The sequence below is a fragment of the Peromyscus maniculatus genome, chromosome 6, assembly GCF_049852395.1.
Source record: "Peromyscus maniculatus bairdii isolate BWxNUB_F1_BW_parent chromosome 6, HU_Pman_BW_mat_3.1, whole genome shotgun sequence".
Classification (NCBI taxonomy): domain Eukaryota; kingdom Metazoa; phylum Chordata; class Mammalia; order Rodentia; family Cricetidae; genus Peromyscus; species Peromyscus maniculatus.
Genome location: NC_134857.1, coordinates 138,353,097 through 138,374,059, shown reverse-complemented (window position 1 = coordinate 138,374,059; position 20,963 = coordinate 138,353,097). Strand labels below are relative to the sequence as shown.

Here is a 20,963-nt window from a genome sequence, read left to right as displayed (position 1 = left end):
TCCGTAAAATTCTTCAGAGACTGAATGTGCCCAGTTTTCCTGCCTGATGTTCCATTGTGAGCTTACTTTGCACAATGACAGATTCCTAAGAGGGAATTATCCCATAATTCCCATTTTCTACAGATAATCAGAAGTAGGACATGTTTGTTAGCTTTCAGAAGCATGCTATTCAGCAAACAAGGGTCTTCATTGGTGCATATTTCAGCTCATTCTTTCTGGGAAGAAGGAAAAACAGAATTTGTAGCCATTTTGTTGGGGATATTGCTGGCCAAATACCATTGGAAGGATCTTTCTGTTTCAAATGGAATGCATTGAATTTAAAAGCTTGCCCTCTATATTGGCTTTTTTAATTTATATTTTATTTTACTGTCTAGGAAATAACAAAATCTGATGCCTCATTAAAAAACCTATGCTATAGGAATAAAATGAATCCTTCTGAACGTTCTTGGCTTGTGTATTCTACCATGAGAATTACACAAAATGTGAAAGTGCTCTAGAATGCAAAGCTATTTGTATAAACCTCGTGTGCACATAAAAATGAATTTTGATTCCTTTGTTAAAATTATGTATAGCTTTGTTTGTCCATGAATACTTATGAATGTGTTTGTAAAGTCCTTCAAGTGTACAGCATTATTTTCAGCTGGGTGTGTTGTATGCTGACTCCTGTCATTTTCACATAATTGCACATATCTCTCAGAAACAATGTTCTGAAAATCATGTGCTATTTTTAGAACCCAAGCCATCACTCTCTCTCAATTCTTTAACATAAATCATATGATCTTGATGTGGTTATGTAATGTCTTCTTATGAATTTTCAATGCCCTTCAAATGTCACCAACATTCAGCTTCCTAAAATTTAGTTTAGAGATAATGTAGACCACTTGCCACAATGGCACTTTAAAAATTACAGAAACATCACTCTTCTGTTTCCATGATGTCCCAAGAAAGACACTGAATTTCCCATTGTCAAAGCTTAAAAATCTAATAAAGCTGTGACTGCAGTTGACAGCAGTGTCCAGATGGTGGGATAATTATTTTGTGGACATGTCCTTACCGCAGTAAACCAGAATGCCCTCTGGTTTCATGGGAACACATAACAACTGAAAGCTTATAGAACAGAAATTGGTAACTCAGATAGCTGCTGTAAAAACCAAGATGGTTTAAAACTGACCTGGAGGAGTGACTGAGCCAGGGCTCAAGCTAATGCCACAGAATAGCCCCAGGCCCTTGCTTGTACTGCCCTTATGTATATCACTGCTAGTGCCTCAGCAGGTGTCAATAATCCTAAATCTGTTTGTGTCAATATAATCTTCTATCACACATACTAACTGAACAAAATAATAAATGTGTTTATTTCATAAAAGTATATTTTAATGATAATATTTGGTTTTTAAAACTAGATAAAATGGCAAGAGAATGAAATGTACTAATGTTTATTGTCATTAAAAACACTTTTAGTGAACCATACTTTAGAAATACATTTCTTTATTGATTTTAGAATTTTATACATGTATACAATGAAATATAGTCATGCATAACCCCCATTTCTCTCCCCTGCCAGATCCCCCATATTTCCCCAGCTAAATGATCAGCTCTAAGTTATCAGGTTTGCTCACACACACATGGTGTCAAGCTATCCTTTGGAATATAGGCTGCTAATGGCCACACTCTCAAAAGAAAAAGATTCTTTCTCCCCCATCAACTATCTACTGCCACTAGCTCCTCAATGTGAGGTGAGTAGAGATAAACACCCCACTTATGCTAGGATTTGGGCTGGCTTAATCTTCTGTAGGTCTTGTGCAGATAAACACAGCAGCTGTGAGTCCATAACTGTGGTAGCCATGCCCTGCCCAAAGACTGCACTTTGAGGCACTCCTCCCCATTCTCCCATTCATATGTTCTTTCCTTCTCATCTTCTACAATGTTCCCTGAGACTTAGTTGTAGTATGGCTAACATAAATGTGCTTTTTAAGGCTGAGCACTCAGGCTTTTATTCTCAGCACTATGCATCTCTGCATTGAGAGCTGCCCACTGCAAAAAGAATCTTCTCCAACCAAGGCTGAGAGCAGACCAGGTTTATGGATATAAGCATAAATACTCGGATGGCAATTAGATAGTATGAACACTTAGCAAAATTACAATAGTAGGTTCTATCCTAGGACCAAGTACCTCCTCAGTTGTGGATTTGCTACTAGGACTACAGTACCAGGCAAGATATCCCCTCCTGGAGTACAGGCCTTGAATACAATTAAAAAACTGTTAGTCACCCCATAACATTTACATCACCGCTGCTCCCTTGGTCATATCTTATCTAGCAGATCAATATCTCAGCATACAAGGTCCTGGGCTGGGTAAGAACATTAGTGTCCTCTCCCCTCAAGAACTTTCATAGCACTAGCTGCTTCTATGAAAGCTAAACAGGAGGACATTTCCAGATTCATTTAAGAGTGATTCATTATTCTATGTTCTGTAGACAAACTGTATGGTATTATTAGCAAACAGAGTCTCATCATGTAGTTGTGATGGATGGCCAAGGTCAGTAGCCCTAGCCTGTGTTACTTTGGAGACCTTAAGAGCCTCCATGACTAATAACTCAGAGAGATATTCCATGCCTTGTACTTTGATTTTCAATCACCATACCATGTCTTTTGGGAAAAACATTGTTCACCCATACAGGGTATGTACATTCAGACTCTTTTTATTGTATTTTAAAATTCACTTACTAACTAGCAGGATTCCATAAAGTTTTTCATATATCCATTTAGTTAACCCAGCAGCCACTGTGCCCTCCTCTTCCCTTCCACCCTCTACCCCACTACTAGGCTTTCATATGGATTTCCGTCCTCCCTTGCTTTGGGTTGCCCATCTCCTTCACGCTTGGTCAGGAGAGGGTGTGCAAGTGTGGGAGATTTAAATTTTCTCAACATAAATTTATGATTCTTCTACAGTATTTTTGTTTAAAAATGTGAAAGAGATACACATGCGATTTGTTTAATTTATATCATTCTTGTTTCTGGCATTAGCCATCAGGATAAGTTAGATAAAGATTAACAGTGTGGTTTTTGGCATAAGAACAAATGTCATGGCACATACATAGAAGGATTGCCACAAGTTGAGACCAGCCCGGGCCATATAGTGAGTTCTTGGCAAGTCAAGGCTACAGAGCAAAACCTGCTAGGGTGGGGCACAAATATGTAACAGCTGAATGCACAGAAAAAGGCAGAACAACCTGAGGATGTAGAAACTGCCTAGCAGCTCAAAGTCTCTTAAGGTAATAAGGTCATCTACCAACCCAGAAATTCCTACATACACACACATACACTCACATGCCATACCCACCCTTTGATATGTGATGAAACATATAAACATATCTAAAATATAAACTTCTTTAAATACAATGTTTTATTAATTCTTTAAGAATTTCATGCAGTGTATTTTCATATTCATCTCACTTCTTTATTTTCTCCAAAAGCACCCTCACCAACCCACCTAACTTCCCAACTTCCTCTCTCTCCCCCTCCCTGTGTCTGTTTCTCTGCCTCTGTGTGTCTCTATTTCTCTCTACCTTTCTCTGTGTGTCTCTCCCTGTATCTCTATCTCTCTGTCTCTGTCTGTCTCTCTATCTCTCTGTCTCCCTCTCTCTGTCTCTGCCTCTGTATGTCTCTGTCTCTCTCTCTCCTCTCAGTTTGTGTTGACCAGACTACTTCTGGATGTAGGTCCCACCCTGGAGTCTAGCCAATTATCAAGGTGTCACACCATCAAAGAAAGATAACCCCCAACAGCAACAAAATGAAATGACTCCTCAGCTAGAAGTGGTCTTTCATCCCACTCCCCTTCTCCATGCTGAGATCTTGTCTGGCTTGAGCACATGCAGGTCTTGTCCATGCTGTCACCATCACTGTGCGTGCATGTCTTCTGTCTTGTTCTGTCCGGAAAGCACTGTTTCCTTGAAGACACACAACCTCTGGCTTCTACGGTCATTCTACCCTGTCTTCCACACAGATCCCTGAGCTTGAGGGGAGGGCTATAATGTTATGTCCCACCCCAAAATAGGATGAGCAAAGAGAGAGTAACTTGTATATCCAGGAAGAGTTCCCAATTTTATACTATAATGTTAAACATTGCTTTGTAGACAACAGTGTGGTTACAATGAAAATGTTTTAGTCAGAAGAAATTAAACTACACCTGTTAGTGGTGGGACTGACTTTATGAAGAAAGAATTCATAGTTAACCTGTGTGGTAAGGAAGGAAAGAACATACACTATCCACAAGTCATTTCTTTAAAACTAGTTCGTTGAAGTTTGAAGCTGTTTTCACAAAAGTAGTCTTTTTTTTTTCCTTTTATTTTATTTTACAATACCATTCAGTTCTACATATCAGCCACGGATTCCCTTGTTCTCCCCCCTCCTGCCCCCCTCCCCTTTCCTCCAGCCCACCTCCCATTCCCACCTCCTCCAGGGCAAAGCCTCCCCCAAGGACTGAGATCGACCTGGTAGACTCAGTCCAGGCAGGTCCAGTCCCCTCCTCCCAGGCTGACCCAAGCGTCCCTGCATAAGCCCCAGGTTTCAAACAGCCAACTCATGCAATGAGCACAGGGCCTGGTACCACTGCCTAGATGCCTCCCAAACAGATCAAGCCAATCAACTGTCTCACCTATTCAGAGGGCCTGATCTAGTTGAGGGCCCCTCAGCCTTTGGTTCATAGTTCATGTGTTTCCATTCGTTTGGCTATTTGTCCCTGTGCTTTATCCAACCTTGGTCTCAACATTTCTCCCTCATATAAACCCTCCTCTTTCTCGCTAATTAGACTCCCGGCGCTCCACCCAGGGCCTAGCCATGGATCTCTGCATCCAGATTCCTCAGTCCTTGGATGGGGTTTCTGGCACAACTATTAGGGTGTTTGGCTATCCCATCACCAGAGTAGGTCAGTTCCGGCTGTCTCTCGACCATTGCAAGAAGTCTATTGTGGGGGTATCTTTGTGACTTTCTGTGGGCCTCTCTAGCACTTTGTTTCTTCCTTTTCTCATGTGGTCTTCATTTACCATGGTCTCCTATTCCTTGTTCTCCCTCTCTGTTTTTGATCCAGCTAGGATCTCCCGCTCCCACAGGCTCTCTTTCCCTCGACCCTCGCCCTTCATTACTCCCACTCATGTCCAGTTGTTCATGTAGATCTCAGCCATTTTTCCGTCATTGGATGGTCCTCGTGTCTTTCTTGGGGTCCTGTTTTCCAGGTAGCCTCACTGGTGATGTGAGTAGCAGTCCAGTCATCCTTGTTCCACCTCTAGTATCCTCCTATGAGTGAGTACATACCATATTTGTCTTTCTGAGACTGGGTTACCTCACTCAGGATGATTTTTTTTTTTCTAGATCCATCCATTTGCCTGCAAACCTCATGATGTCATTGTTTTTCTCTGCTGAGCAGTATTCCATTGTATATATGTGCCACAATTTATTTATCCATTCTTCAGTTGAAGGGCATCTAGGTTGTTTCCAGGTTTTGGCTATTACAAACAATGCTGATATGAACATTGCTGAGCAAGTGCTCTTGTGGTATGATTGAGCATTTCTTGGGTATATGCCGAAGAGTGAAGCCAAAAGTGTACAATGGAAAAAAGAAAGCATCTTCAACAAATGGTGCTGGCATAACTGGATATCAACGTGTAGAAGGCTGCAAATAGATCCATATCTGTCACCGTGCACAAAATTTAAGTCCAAGTGGATCAAGGACCTCAACATAAATCCAGCTACTCTGAACCTGCTAGAAGAGAAAGTAGGAAGGAGTCTTGAATGCATTGGCATAGGAGATCACTTCCTAAATATAACACCAGTGGCACAGACACTGAGAGAAACAATCAACCAATGGGACCTCTTGAAACTAAGAAGCTTTTGTAGAGCAAAGGATACAGTCAACAAGGCAAAGCGACAGCCTACAGAATGGGAAAAGGTCTTCACCAACCCCACATCTGACAGAGGACTGATATCCAGAATATATAAGGAACTCAAGAAATTAGACATCAAAACGACCAACAGTCCAATTAAAAAATGGGCTACAGAACTAAACAGAGAATTCTCAACAGAGGAAACTCAAATGGCTGAAAGACATTTAAGGAATTGCTCAACATCCCTACTCATCAGGGAAATGCAAATCAAAACAACTCTGAGATACCACCTTATGCCTGTCAGAATGGCTAAGATCAAAAACACTGAAGACACTTTATGCTGGAGAGGATGTGGAACTAGGGGAACTCTCCTCCACTGCTGGTGGGAATGCAAGCTTGTACAACCACTTTGGAAATCAATATGGCGCTTTCTTAGAAAATTGGGGAAAGTAGTCTTAATGAAGCATTTATGCTATGAATAGAAAATATGCCCATTTTTAACTATATGCGTCAGTGTTATTCAGTAAAGTCTGTGCAGTTATCACCAGAACCCAATTTTGTCCAGTCACGTCTCACTCTTACCACTTCTTTCTAAGCCTAGCCCCCAGAAAACCACTTGTCTATTTTCTGACTCTATTAAATTGCCGGCTTAGTATATTTTGCATAAATGAAATTATATTAAGTCTTTAATATTTGGCATCTTATATTTTTAATATTTCTGAGGTTACTGCCAGGATGTTAGTAGACAAACAGAATAAAAATATTTCATGCCAAAATAGACTATAAACAATGAAGAAAGAAAACATGATAAGGCTATCCCTGAGCCTGCTCCAAGAGTGAAAGACTTAAGACCAAAGCAGCCAAGATAAGACAACAAAGAACTTGGCTGAAGTAGAGGAATCGCCACTGGACTTCATGAAGAAGCTGGAACTGAGTATCCATGCAATCAGGAAAACATATCACAGGACTTCACCCAGCACTGAGGAGATGCTGGAGTATTGAAGATGGGTAAACCTGATGGGTCGTATGAAAATGAGAATTCAGAAGAGTGATAATGTGAGAATTTCCTGTGAGGATGCACTATATAGACAATTAGAAAATATTAGTAAGTACCATGGACCAAATAATTAGAACCTTTTCAATCACAACAAATAAATGTGTGGGGAAATTAAACATCCTTTCCAACAGTCATATTGTAATGAATATTGTGGGCAGTGAATATGGTGTACAGAGAAGCAAATTGCTCTAATCAGATCAAAGGAGAGTGAGCACTGTAGAAACAAAGATGGAGAAAAGAAAGTAGAATTAGGAAATGAATTTGGAGGTAAAATTCAAGGGACATCCAACAATATGTGCTTTATTCTCAGTGTATGTAGAGAAAAAGTTGATGTACTCAAATGTATGCCAGATCGTTTCTTAATTGGGAGCTTCACTCTGTGACCCTGAGATTTAATTTGAGAATGATTTTCCAGACAGAACATGTAGGCAAGTTCTAAGTCAACCAAAGACAAGTCACAAGGTCGAAGCAGAGCATCTCCCTGAGTAGAGGAGTAGACACCAGCTTATCTGGTAGCATGTATGAGTTGTACAAAGTCCTTGGCTACATGTAGCATGTATATATTAATACTCCCTCCTCTCTTTCCTCCCTGAAAGCCCCTTTTACCTTCATGTCCTTTTATTTTCCTTAGTCCTACATATGAGAGAAAAAAATGAGATACTTGTCTTTGTGAGTACTTCACTTAGCATGATAATTTCTAGTCCCATCCATTTGTGTTACCGCTGTATTGTATGGTAGTCCCATCTTTAAATATTTTTGGAGCCTTCTCGTTGATTTCCATAGCGGCTGGAATAAGGTACATTCCCATCCATGGTATATTAAGAGTTCCCTTTTCCTACTTCCTCACCAGCATTTGTTGTCATTAGGGTTTGTATTTTTTTATGATGACCATTTAATTTGAGTGAAATAGAATGCCAATATAGTTTTGATTTGCTTTTCCCTGATGACTAGAAATATTAACACTTCATCATGTGTTTGCTGACATTTTTTAAATTTATTTGAAAAGTGTCTGCTTAAAATATTTGCTCTTTTCTGGATATAAATAACTCAAAAATATTAAATACCCAAAGAGCAATTGGTACCTGCTTCTTCTTGAACATAAATGTCTTTCTTTTATTATTTTGACTAAGGTCCAACCTAAACATCAGTGTCTGAGTGACGACCTCCCTGCTTCCCAACCTCAGTCATTCTGCCATAAAAGCATATGGTATGTTAGGTGTGAAATCCTACAATGGTATCCTACTATAGGTCATTCCAATAGTCTTGGACTCTTTAGAGGCAGGACAGTCTTATTCAGTATTATGTCTCCAGTAACAGGAAAAGTGATATGTCTAAAGTCATTTTGGTAAATGGATAGAGGAGCTGTGGCAATTAGAGAAAATATAATTCCTTCAGAGTGTTCAAGCCTATTATATATAATAAAAACAACCAAATTAAAATATCTAAGGGTATTTTATATGTTTGTTCACAAAACGGTGAAACTATACCCAGAATTATTCTCATCAAATGCCTAGTGCATTTGAGATGTCCATTTCAGTCATACTGTGACAGATTGATTATCTCCTGTTTGAAATGCATGGAAGAAATTATTTGAATATTTTATTTTCTTTATTTTGGACTATTAGAATATTAGCATAATGATATATTTTTAGAAATGGGACTTGAGTCCCAACATAAAATTTACCTATACCTAATAAGCACCTTTTACACAGAGGCTAAAGATAATTCTATATGATATTTGTAGTGAGCCTGAGCTTTAACTATGACCTGTTACATGAGATCAGTTGTGGAAATTTTCACATGTGCCATTGTATAAGGGCTCAGAAAGTTTTGTATTTGGGAGTATTCTGGATTTGAGACCTTCAGAATATGATTAATTAACCTGTGGAACACTGATGAAACAAAAATGGTTGGCATTCTACAACCAACAAAGGTGTAGGGACTAACTCACTTTCAGTTGAATTACCATCATGGCAAAAGCTCAGACATGCAAAACAAAATAAAACAGATGGTGTTACATCCAGATGAAAGAAAATCATCACTTTAAAGAGACATCTGCATTCCAATATTCACCTCAGCCAAGCTGTAAATAAATATATGTGGTGGAGTGTATGTATGTGAGCAAGTGGTGTATATGAAGAGATCAGTATGTGTATGCCAGAGATCAGTGTAAAGAGTCTTCTTCAATCACTGTCCATCTCATATTTTGAGACAAGGTCTCTCACAGTACCTAGATCTTATGACTTCTATTATGTTGGCTGGCCAATGACCAGGATCCAACTCATACCCCCTCAGCATCCCTGGAATTGCAGACACTCAGCACTGCAGCAGAATTTTTCATGATGATGTGAACTCAGGTCTTAAAGCTTTTGTATCAGGCATGTTACCAACTGAGTCATCTCCCCAGCCTCTTGAAAAAATGTTTCAGTTTACATTTGAACACAGAATTTCTCCATTGTGAAATATAAGCATTCTTATCAGCCTTCTTGGTGTACACTTGGTTTCATGGAAGAAGTAGTCTATGCCAAGGATCATCTTTTACAAAAACAGAGATGAACAGGAAGCTGCTAAATTATGAAAACACTGGAAGAGTCTTTTGTTGGGGCCCAATGGCCAGTGAGAGAAACATCTATTCCAGACTGCATGCAGTACAATCACTAGATCAGAAGGAGATTTTTAAAAGCCTCATTAAGGTGAATTGTCATGATATAATGCCCATTTGATTTTACCTAATTGAGGCAGGAGACCTTTGACTCTAGTAATTAATAAAATTGCTAATATTTGAATTTGAAACTATTTACATAGATTAACTCATCAATTCCTCCCAGTAACAACCACTCTGAAGCAGAGGCTGTCACCATTCCCATTTTACAAAAGCAGAAACCAATATACTAAGAAACATCTTCCCCAAGGTCACAAGGCTAGCAAGGTAAAGGATTAAACCCAACAGCCTGGCTCTTAACTACCATTATGCAGGTGCCCATGCAAATTACATTAAAATTTTAAAAATTTATGGTATTCTCAGAAGTGTAACTATGTTGAAGATGTATTGATCTCAGAAAGGTTTTAACAATATTTGTCAGAAGAATTAATAAGCCTCCTTTTCATTGAAAAGAGTTTTGTTGAATAAGCAACATAAAATAAATTATACATGCTTAAAATGTATAAATTCACAATAACCAATATAAAAAGTAACTGCAAAGTTCATCAACAGATAAAGAAGGTGGAGAATACATACTCTTCTTCAGTTGACTTGTACTAAAGGACTGCCTTTCTCTTTGTCTAAAATTTGTTGATTGGGTCATGTAATACAGAAAGTTCTTCTTAACCTAGTACGTGGTTCTAGGATCTATTTCTCAAAATAACCATAATATTAATTAATACACACTATGGCCATCTAAGTATTTTGCAGCTACAAGTTCATGCAAGGAGCATACTGCGACAATACTGTGTATTTCAAACATGGAATCTCTGAAGGTTAGGGCTACTAAATAAATGCACAGTTTACAGTATTTTCAGCCTGTGATGAGTCTGTTGGAATGGAAAGTCATGAAGCATCTGCACTCACTGTTGCCACTGTAAAGCCAAGGCAGGCTTCTACAGGAAGTAAGAAATTGTGTATGAGTCTATGGTACTGAGGTGACAGAGTCGTCTCTGTAATTCAGGCATTAATGGTGTGGTAGGAAAAGATGGAACACTAAGCAGCAATTGGGTCATGGGATCCGCCCCTTCCACAACAGAACTAGCAACTCTGAAGAGGTTTCAGACAGCATCTCCTATCCTGATCTTTGGATCTTCTGCCCTGTGGAAACTCAGTGTGCCTCTCTTTCAGAGAATGCAACAGGAAGCTCTGGCAAGATACTGGCGCCTTGATCTTAGCCTTTCCAGCCGAGAACTTAATTGATTTCCCATTCCCTGTAACTGTGTTCTAGCATAGCTGTGCTCTGGTAAGATTCTACCTCTGAAAGAACTTCAGGTCATCTCATATGTCTTGGCATAGTGTTCTTCTCTTGGATTTTCCAACTGTTTGAAAATGTAAATTTTTTCTAATTTTAAAGTTGTTACAAAGGTCAGTGGGCCAGCCTCCTCTAACTAATATTCCATATTATGGATAGGAGTCTGTGACCTTTATGAATTGTGTGGGATAAGAACCACTGAGTTTTATTGGTTTATCATATGGAGTTAGAAGTAACTATAATAGAAGTTCTACTCATCTAAGCCCTCACAGCAGCATTCATAACTACTTAGGCCAGATATTATATATTTCAGAGCAGAAGGCAATGATGGACTCCCATACCACATCATTTTTCGTAATTGATATTAAAATACAATCTTCTTCCCAGGGATTCTTAAAAGCACATTGTCTATTGCTTGGCTTTACTTGAGAGCCTTCACACTGAGTAAACATGAGCCAAGAGACTTCATTTTGTGTTGACTATGGTTTAATCTAGATAAAATAGCAATTTTGGTAAAATATAATTTTTTCTAAGGAGCCAAATATAATAAATATTTTCCCCTACCAATTTCTCATAAAAAAAAAGTGATTATTCACAGTTAAATTACACTCCTTGGCTTTGTAGGCATCCTCCAGGTGTGTGTAGAGGACTCTTTAATCTATTGACCTTGAGTTTAGATCTGTGTAAGCAGGGCTGCATAAGAGGATCAGCTACTTGGAATGCTGCTGCTATCTCCTCTGGCTGTGGATGATGTGCTATGGGATGTCTTTCTGTACGCTGTGAATATGTTGCTCTGATTTGGTTGATAAGTGAAATGCTGATTGACCAGTAGCCAGGCAGGAAGTATAGGTGGGGTGAGTAAACTAAAGGAATGCTGGGAAGAGGAAGGGCTGATTCAAGAGTCGCCAGCCAGACACAGAGGAAGCAAGATGACAAGGCAGAACTAAGAAAAGGTACCAAGCCATGTGGCTAAACATAGATAAGAATTATGGGTTAAATTAAGTGTAAGAGCTAGTCAGTAATAAGCCTGAGCTAATAGCCAAGCAGTTATAATTAATATAAGTCTCTGTGTGTTTATTTGGGTCTGAGTGGCTGCAAGACTGGGTGGGACACAGGAAAACTTCCAGCTACAATGATATGTTAGGGTATTGTGACTGTAAAACTAGAAGGTAAGCTGTGGTCAAATTTTCAGGTAGTTTAAGTTCATTGTCCAAGAATTTGGAACTTTTCCTGAAGCATTATGATTCCCAATGCCAAAAGCTACAGGATACAGGATCCGGCTGCTTTAGGGACTGTTTAGGTGAGAATGATATGCTGTCAAGAAGGAAACCACTGTGGCTACTTTGTGGGATTTTCAAAGCCCTCACTTAGTGTCTCAAGTGCTAATTCTCACTCATCTTAGTTGTAGGGTTGGATCTTGTTTGTTTGTGGGGCAAGACACCAATAGCAAATCTATATAAAGTGTATGAGTATTAACAAATACAAATGACAAGTTTTCTATGAAGTAGAGCCCAGAAACATTGATCCTGGCCTGCCTCTGCATGGCTGTGTAAGCACACACAGAGATAGATGTAACAGGCGTCTATGAGAAAAAGAAATTTGCCCAGGTATCTGCAGGCATTCAAAACAGCAATTCTGCTTAAGATTTTTCAGTAGAACCCAAATCTCTTTATAATAATAATGGAAACTGCAATATCTTCTAGTGAGGGCTGACGTATTTGTAGCTTATTATGGTGCCCACAACCTTTTGATTGGACTGCTGTAGTGTATGGCAGAAGATGTAATTACTGAAGCCGGGCTCTGGAGATAATTGTCAAAGTTCTTGATTATACAGCACCCCTAGCCCAGATGCCCTGCAGGCCTTGCAAGATTGCTTGATTGCCTTCTCTGTACCAAGAGTTACAATTTTCTAGTGGGAAAATTTGTATGCAGGGTGAATGAATAATTGGTTCAGGTTCTTAACGTAAGAAAACTAAAGAGTAGTAACAAAATCCAAGACTATCCTCAGCCTAATGAGATAAAGCAGTGATCCAGAATTTACCTGTAGATAGCTGCTCTTCTGAAGGTACACTTGCATGATCTAATCTTTCTATTTCTTCCAAGTGTACTCTGCTACATAAAGTGGAAAGGCCTTGGGCAGCTTATTGTGGGTTTGATACTTCTAACATAATATTTCATTAAACTTGAAATGAGTCATTACAGGAAAAAAAAATGTTTCCAATAAAAAAAATAAAGTCAACTGAACTCTGAAATGTCAAATTTTAATATTAAAAATAAAAATATGAAGACACTCAAAAATGAAGACAACTTAATGGAAATTATGTATTTTAAATGTTTGCTATATTTTAAATTCACAAAGAGGAACATCTCGATGAATAAGCACTAGCAGACTGGTTTAAAAAAATAGATCTTCCCAATATTTTTCTTTGAAAAAATAAAGGTGAATATTCAATTTGCCATATATCCTGCTTCTGTAAGGTACCAGAAGACAGTTATCCTACTTTTGGTCCTAGAGAACCCTGGGATGATGAAAGTCATAACTGTCACTGGTTCAAGATCTATAATAATAAATGGAATTTGGGTATTGGGGAGCATGGCTCAGTGAGTGAAGTGCTAGCCACTCAAGCATGAGGACCTAAGTTCAGACTCCCAGTACCAACTAAGAAGCCAGTTGTCATGTGCACCTGTAACCATAGCATGAAGGGGGCAGAAACAGCAGGACCCCTGAGGCCATCTGACCAGGAAGTCCAGCAAATCAGCTGGTGCCAGGTCCACTGAGAGATCTTGTCTCAAAAGATAAGGTGGAGACCAATAGCAGAGAATATCTAATTTTGACCTCTGTCTACCACTACCACTACCATACCCACCAGTGCACATGCATGTGCATGCGTGCGTGCATGTGTGTGTGTGTGTGTGTGTACATGCGTGTGCGCACACGCATATGTACACAAAGAAATACAGAGAAATTTTTTCTTTAAGACATTTGACCATGGAAATTATATTTTATGTTGTTTCCAGGTTTGTGGCATTATGCTTTATGTCTTCATAATGAAGTGTACTAGTAATTACACATTTTTATTTATTTGTGTGTATGCATGCATACATGCATGTGGAGATCAGAAGAGAACTCATGGGAGTTGATTCTCTCCTACCATCTGGTATTGAATGTAGGCTTCAAGGCTTACATACAAGCATCTTACCCACTAAACTATCTCGTTGGCCCAGTAGTTGCATTTTCAAAGAATGCTAATTACTGGGATTTTCTAGATTCTTGTATGTGTTCTATAGCAAGAACAACAAAATCCTGTATGATATGAGGTTCCTTAAATGTATGTTACTATAACGGGTAAAACATGATCATGTGAAACTGGCAGCTATATAATTATAAAATGTATATCTACCCAGCTGGATGCACAGCCCAGGTGAAGTATGAAAATCCTTCTCTAAATTCTGATAGGGAAGCATGAGAGAACAACGTTGAGTTTCCCTGTCTTTGTGCCACTGCCAGTAATGGAAGAAAGTATGCATATTTCAAGGACAAGTAAATCTGGAATGCAAAAGCCCATGCCAAAATCTCACAGAATCCTGTAAATCAGTAACCAAGTGACCCACTGGGGATCCAGGAGATGCTGCAATCATGCCAACTTTATATGGCTCAGAGATAATTGTACATTTAAACAGAGAAAATCTCTGAATGAGATGAAAAGAAAATCATAGATTGCACTATTCTGTCAGTGTGACAGACTGTGGAAATGTTGCATTGTCTTCCATCCTGGGCCAGCTGGAATGTTTGAAATGGGTAAGTGCTACAAAGTGATAGCATGGTGGGATGTACTTGACTTTAACAAGCACAGCCACAGGACAGTGTTGAGCGCCAATGTCACAGACACCAATAACATGTACAACAAGAAATTACTATTTCAGAAGTACTTACATATAATTATCTAGGGGAAGCTTCATAACAATCCATATTCTTAGCCCATCATTTATCAGCCCTTTGTGAAGAAGCTGAAATCTTTACTGCCTTTCTTGGCTAGGCTAGTGACCCAAACCTGTAATGTTATCTAGATGTGAGATACCAAGTGATGGAAGCTTTAGCAAGCCTATTTTTATAAAGAATGCTTTATTGTAGGGCTGGAGAGATCACTCAGTGGTGAAAAACACTCCTTGCTCTTGCAGAAGACTCAGGTTCAATTCATAACACCAACATGGCACCTCACAACCACCTACAAACCCAGTTGTAGATGAACAGTCTTATTAAATAAGAAGCACAGAGCCAATTGCAAAGTTAAAAGCCCAAGTGGTCAGAGCAGTAGCTGAGAGCTGAGCTTACCCTTCACTGCCGCTGCTATCCTACCTCTCCACAAGAGTGCTGCTTCCTGTGTTTCTGTCTTCTTATAGACTTTCTGTTCTGCCTTCTCATTGGTTGTAAACCCAACCACATGACCTCCTCATCACTGCCCATCTATACAGACCTCCAGATCTTCTATGGTTGCTATTGAGATTAAAGACATGTGTCTCCATGCTGGTGGTATCCTTGAACACACAGAGATCTGCCTGTCATATGATCTGGATTAAGGGCATGTGCTACCACTGCCAGACTTCTGCTATGGCTTGCTATTAGCTCTGACCCCCAGGCAACTTATTTATTAACATACAAATAAAATCACATTTCAGTACAAATAAAGTATCACCATACCCAGTCCCAAGGGATCATCCTATGTCCTCTTCTGTTCTTCATGGGCACCAGGCATGCATGTGATAAACATACATACATGAAGCCCAAACACCCATACACATAAAATAAGAATAGATAGATAGATGGTAGGTAGATTAGAGCTTTACTGGAATGCAGCCATTCTTGGTTGTTGACATGTTATCTATGGCAGCTTTTTCTCTACAAAAGTGGATTAGAGAGATTGAGACAGAGCCCACATGGGCCACAGAGCCTGTAGCACTGCCTATCTAGGTCTTTAGAGAAAATGTTTGCTGACCCCTGGAATAGACTACAGTGAGCTGCAGAACACTTTTTTTTTTTTTCATTAAAATTAAGCATTAAACATTTAAACAATGGCCAAGGTAAACAAAAGAAGTCAGGTTCAGATTCTTGCCAGGTGCTGAGAGAAGGAAATCTGAGCCAGCTCCATCACTCATTTTCTGTGCAGTGCTGACATATCACCTAGTCTTCTCTCCTAAGACAGGGTGCTTTCCTTTAGTTGGGTTGCTGTGCACAATGCCAGAGGGAAAAACCAGGCCACCTCTTGAGGGCATCATGGAAGCCAAGCCAGTGAATGATATTCAACACAATCACATAGGCAAGAACCTGCAGTGAGCACTGGGCCCTGGGGTAGAGTTATACAAGTCAGTGAGACATGACAAGTGGAACTGCACTAATAAAGTTTTGATATCCACAGTTGGCCCATGCTTTCATGAAGTCTGTGTGCCTGTGAGTTTTGACTGAAGTGGAATTTAGTTTGAGTTAAACCGTAAACTATCAGAACCTCCAGCAAAATGTGTTCTTAGTCCAACAAATGTCAAGCAGAGAAAAATGCTCCATACCAGTAAACAACAAATAGCCTCTTCCCATCTAGTGGAGAGTCACCGTGAGCATTTGTGTGTTTTATCTATTTCTAGAAATGTATGGTGGCACACACCTTTTATCCTAGCATTGGGGAGGCAGAGGCAGACAGGTCTCTGAGAGTTCAAGGCCAGCCTGTCTATACAGTGAGTTCTAGGATAGCCAGAGTTTTTTAGAGAGACCCTGTCTCAAAATTAATTAATTAATTAATTAATTAATTAATTAATTAATTAATTAAAATCTCCTTTATTCCCCCAACAAGCTTTGCCAACACATACTGGCCATCCAAAATCTTTTAAAAACTCCTACAATATCTTTAAGTCCTGAAGAAAACTTCAGGAAATATTGACTTACAAGCCTTTAAATTGAACTAACCCCTATGGAGTGTTTTCATGCATGTGTAACTCTTTTAATCACTGCAATGAGCCTGTAACATAGAGGAGCGTGTCTGCCTCCTCATTGTGCAGCTGAGAAAACTGAAGTGCAAAGTAGACGGTGGAGATCAGCTTCTCTCTTTCCCAGTGGAGATGTAACCAACCGTCTTATTAAATAAGAAACACAGAACCAATGTAAAAGAGAAAGCCAAGAGATCAGAGCTCAGAGCTAAAATCTCACCCTTCCTCCTGCGGTGGTCTTAGCTTCCCAAAAGAGAGCTATTTCCCTGTGTGTAAGTCGTTTCATAGTCATTCTGCCTTCTCATTGGTTATAAACCCAAACACGTGACTGCCTCGTCACTGTCTGTATGTACAGCCCCCCCCCCAGGTCTTAAAGGCATATGTCTCCAATGCTGGCTGTATCCCTGAACACACAGAGATCTATGGAATTAAAGGCATGCGCCACCACCGCCACACTATGTCTATGGCTCTAATAGCTCTGACCCCTGGGTAACTTTATTTATTAACATACAATCAAAATCACATTTCAGTACAATTAGAATACCACCACATTTCCCCTTTTCTATTTTAATAAAAAGAAAAAAACCTAAAGGTTATAACTAACATAAGAAAAACTATATACAAAAGTACAATAACTATATACAATATATACAAGTAATAAATACCTAAACAGGTATTTGACAAATCAGAGAAAATAATTCCGTTATCTATCCTATTTTGGTAAATCCAAGATGAATCTAATGCACTTTCTATCCTAATTAATTTTCAACTATAACTAACTAATCTTCAACCATAACTAACTAATCTTCAACTCCCTCAGAGACCCAAGAAGGGAATAATATTAGCTAACAAAAATAAAAATAGGAAGTGCATGCAAGCAACTTCCAAAAAATTTGTGAGTTGACAGAAACAGCCAGCTGCCTGGGCAGTCACCTGAGGTTTCTCCGCAGTGTTGGGGCATCATCTTCAGCCTATAGGCTTAGCGTATCTGACAGACTCATTTGTGAAGTAGGATGTACACAAGGTCAACAGTTCAACCTCACATTGGGTGAGAGCAGTCCAAGTACCAGAAACACCTTAATTCCACTAGTGTCCTGTCATGATTCAGGATTTTAAATTCTGGAAATTGTTGATGGTTTTTGAATTCAGCTGTCCATTCTTCTTGGCTGTGTATATATGGCTTCATCTCAGCATCCCCTTCTTCTCCACATCCCTCTATTAAATGCCAGTCTACTATTGAGAGGCGTGAGCTTTCAGCTGCTCTTCCATTGCACAACAGAAACCATCGGCCCTCTGCCTGTTCAGCTGCCATCGAAGAAAAGGGCACTGTTCCTTTTCCGGATTGCGAAGGCCACTTCAGGGATGGGGCCATATTGTCCTGGCCTCAGAAGATGCCTTTTGATAAAGCCATAACCACACTTGCTTTGGCAAGAAACAGTAGTCCTTTGTTTTGTGTTCTGTCTGTCCATTTTGTCCTGTTGATTCAAGGATACTTTGTTGTCCAGTGGCTAACTTTTGCCACAATGAAAGTTGACCCCATATGCAGTTTCTTCAATGCCCATATTTTCTCTGAAGTAGATTGGTACTGCCAGGAGCCGACATGTCTCAAAAAAGAAAATTTTTCTAAGTTATTAAAACATTTTAAATGCCATATTCTGTAGATCTCTGAAGGGTTTGAAGATGACCTGTCTAAAACATCTCTGCTCAATCTTTAAAACATATCTAATATGACTACAAGTTCTATTGTAATGTCTAACTACTAACTTTCATTTCTTTATATCCTAATAGTTGGTAATAATAACATTCAAGGATCAGAAAATTGCATTACATTGTTAAATGAATGGTATAAATACAATTAGAAATATACATATAGCATTTTCTAACAATATCAGTTTCAAATTTGTATACAATATAAAACAATCCAATCCAATGTAAAGTATTTAAAACTAGTAATTGTCTTTTTCTTTTCTTTCTTCCTTCCTTCCTTTCTTTTTTTTAAAACAAGAACCTTAAATATAATCTCCTTTGCTTAGCCTTTTTCCTAACCCTTGGCAACAACTTGTAACCAACCCCCCTAAACATTGACAATTATCCCAGACCCAAAACCCATTAAAAAGACCAAAAAACCACCTGCCCTACACCACCTCTTTGGGAATGTGGGCGTCATATTTTTAAAATTGCTTCCTTCTGGGTATGGGCGAAGTTTTCTTTATCCTAAAAGAAAAATTTTAGGTTAATTGTTAAATTCTAGGAAAGGTAACTATATCCTTCATTATCCAGTCTGTGTATAATGCCAAAGTTCAGGGTTTATCTCAAGTCCTTATTCAAGTAGTCTTTGAGACTGGATCATCTCAGCTAGTCATTTCAAAATTGCTCTGAGCACCACAGACTTGCTCTGAGCACTACAAAGTCTAAAGCTGATCTGTAGATGATGTTTGTCAACTTAATGATATTATTGGTCCACGTGGAATTGTTGTTGTTGTGGGGCCCCATCTTCTTTCTGGAGACTTCAGTTGATGTTAGGCCTGGCCGTGATTTCCTGCAGAAAACTGATAAGAGACTCGAGCACAAAGACATATATATGCAGCTAATTGAAGCCTTTTTTTCTAGAATTAGTTAGTACTCTATATGACCATTCATATCTTAACAAAGTTTAAAATGTATATATATATATATACATATATTATATATATGTTAATCTTGTAAATTTCAACATAAAATTCATACTTTAAGAAAAGTTTAAAGAATCAGAATAGTATCAAAGAGTTGAGATTAGTAATAGAATAGTCCCTTAATTAATTTGGCTTTTGTCCTGTCCCATAGCAGAAGATGGCTCTTTTATTCTGGCATGATACAGGGAGTTTGCATTTTCCTTTTAACAACATGCTTGAGTTTAAAGAAGGAGAGAGCCATTCTCCAACTCCAAAGTCAGCTTTAAATTTTAGCCAGGTGGTGGTGGCGCACGCCTTTAATCCCAGCACTCGGGAGGCAGAGCCAGGCAGATCTCTGTGAATTCGAGGCCAGCCTGGACTACCAAGTGAGTTCCAGAAAAGGCACAAAGCTACACAGAGAAACCCTGTCTCGAAAAACCAAAAAAAAAAAAAAAATTTAATTGAACTGGGACTATTAGAAGACCAATAGTGTTAAATCTTTAGAGCAAAGCAGAAACAAACATTTAGGAAGACATAAAATTTTTTAGATAATATATACCCATACGGCGTTTCACTCTGTTTCTTGGGATAGATGATTTGTCCCTTTTCTTCATTTGTCTCATTTGTCCAGTGTTCTTCAGATTCCTTAACCTTCATTCTCCTAAAAGCAGGTGGCCATCTGGTCATGTCTGGAGATATTTGCTTATGACAGCTCTTGGTGTCATGCTACTGATACCTGGTGAGGGAAGGATTCTCATACAAGTTGTGAGCAACTGAGAATCACCACCAGACACCTTTTACATGTATGGCAACAAGATGGTGGACTCAGCACAAACTCCCACAAGAATTTCTTTACCTTGGACCAAAATCATTCACCTTCTTTGAAGAGACATGACCATATTATATGTACACTTATTCAAGGTACAAACGCAGAAGAATAGAGTTCTATCTATGCTCTAGACGTACTCTTTCAATGATTTCATTGTTTCCTTTCAGATGTGCAAATGTATATGATTCATGTAACAAACTCTTCAAGCCCCAGTGGAAATGTCACTGCTTCCTAACATTATTCCTAATTACTGAATCTTTAGTTCTTCCAACCTCCTGTGGCAATCTATACACATTCTTTTCCTCACAGTTATCACCCTGGGAAGCAGTTACTCACTTAAAGGTCATTCCCATTTAGAAAATGAGCCCTTTAGAGAAGAGGCTGTGTAGGGTGTGCTAAAACTCCCACATCACACTTGATAGTCCCTTTGTCAGAGAAGAAGCCATCTCAAACCACCAGTAATGCTAAGTTTGAGAAACCCTGCATCTTAGAAACTGTGGCAGCTCCACTGCCCAACCTGGTGTATGCCAAAAAAGAAGCAATTGGAACAGATGAATGAAAGTTCACAGCAGACTACTACCATAGAAATACCATCAGTCCTGCACTTTTAATGTCAGTC

The 20,963-nt window shown here is 39.0% G+C and overlaps 1 protein-coding gene across 4 annotated transcripts in view; it reads left to right on the top strand.

The window, feature by feature from the left end:
- Lrrc7 (leucine rich repeat containing 7) overlaps nt 1–20,963 on the top strand; it is a 475,963-nt gene that overhangs the window by 294,328 nt on the left and 160,672 nt on the right. The gene's annotated exons all lie outside the window — the stretch shown is intronic.